Below are 1,683 nucleotides of genomic sequence, written 5' to 3'. Positions count from 1 at the left end.
ATCTTAAGGTCTTGGGTTTGGTCTTCAGCACCACGAGAGCAAAAATCATATAAGTGAATGTGGACTAAAATCAAGCGATGTTGGTAAAGCTTAATCGTTATAAATTTACCTATCTTTATTCAAAATTAGGAAACATGACTTATTAATGCCTACTTATCGGTAGCTCTTATGTGCATCATACTCTCACTAAGTTGTCTTTAGCCAAAATTTTTAAGTAGTTTAATTTATAATCTTTATGGATGAGATGGAAATTCTTGCAAGCAGTTCTTAACATAGTGGTCAAGAGATGAAGCAGTCAGCTCTAAACTATGTGGTTTACATACTTGTTGGGTGTCTCAGACTTGGCAGTCACTTAGAGTAAGCAATGCCCCGTTCTTTCATTTCCACCTTAAAGTTACTAGCAATGGTGTTTCCAACGTTAAGAAAAGGTGGCACCCCTCAAGGTAAATGCGGGTTCCACCCTTCATTTAATCTCAGATCTAAGCAGCAAAACATGTGTCCTATTAGAGTGCAGCCCGGGGCTGTGTTGCTATAGAGAGGTTGCACCCCATGGAAACACTGCTGATTTTTTTCCGCTCCCATCACCACTTATGTCTGTACTTGAAGTTGCTCTGAACTTTTTATTTTGACCATTTTAGGGGATTCCAGTGGTTTCCATGGCTCTTAACAGCTTTTTGTTTTGTGTTGTTTTGTTTTGCTTCACAAATGTTAGGGTATATTTCAGAACTCTGGTTTTGTGGTACCTAAAAAAGTAGCTTCTGACAATCTGATCTCAAAATGATGTTGTAATCTTTCTTCTTAACTGCTTTAGAAATGTCATCATCCAATTCCAGTAGAGCTGGAGAGCTTGTGTTGTTGGTCTTACTTGTAATCTCTCTGGAATGCTGCTTTGCCAGTGAATGTGACCTTAACTAGCCCAGGAGATGAACGTGAATGCTTATGTTTTAAGTTCTCTGAAAATGTATAGCCTGTCTCACAAGCATAAACTGTCTACATGCTCATCATATTCTGCCATCCTGGATTGTATATTTGTTTCCATCTGCATCATCTTTCAGTATAGCCCTGGAGGCCTATTACTGCCTTTAAAGCAGGCTTGAGTTTCCTAATAGAAATTCATATTTTCCCCTTCTGCCATCATCCACTTACTAGCTGTTTCACAGAAGTGCCGCATTCTCGTGACTGTTCCCATTTAGCCTCAGTCAAGGGGGTGGAGGTGAGAGCAGCGTTTGTGGATCTTGACAGGGTTATTTCCTCTGAAAATGTCCACCAGAGGGCTTGCCTTAAGTCATGAAAGCAGTGCACGTATTTGCAAATACAGTGAGATCTGCAACTTGATATGGCAGACTGGCCAGTATCCATGAGGCCTGCCTGTATCTGAAGAGAAATGGTGGAAGAGGAGGGGGTGGGGTGAGGTTGGGGTGGGGTGGGGGACTGAGGAGAGGAGGGAGGGGGCGGTGGTTGTGCACTCCCACAATCCCGCACTAGAGGCAGAGGCAGGTAGATCTCTACGAGTTCAAGCCAGTCTGGTCTACAAAATGAGTTCAAGGACAGCCAGGGGTGCTACACAGAGAAAGAGAAACCCTGTCTCAAAACAAACCAATAAAAAACCGTAGTGAGAGCCAGGCGGTGGTGGCGCACGCCTTTAATCCCAGCACTCGGGAGGCAGAGGCAGGCGGATCTCTG

This window comes from Microtus ochrogaster, linkage group LG5 (assembly GCF_000317375.1).
Source record: "Microtus ochrogaster isolate Prairie Vole_2 linkage group LG5, MicOch1.0, whole genome shotgun sequence".
In the NCBI taxonomy this organism is placed as follows: Eukaryota; Metazoa; Chordata; class Mammalia; order Rodentia; family Cricetidae; genus Microtus; species Microtus ochrogaster.
Note: the sequence above shows the minus strand (reverse complement) of the source record.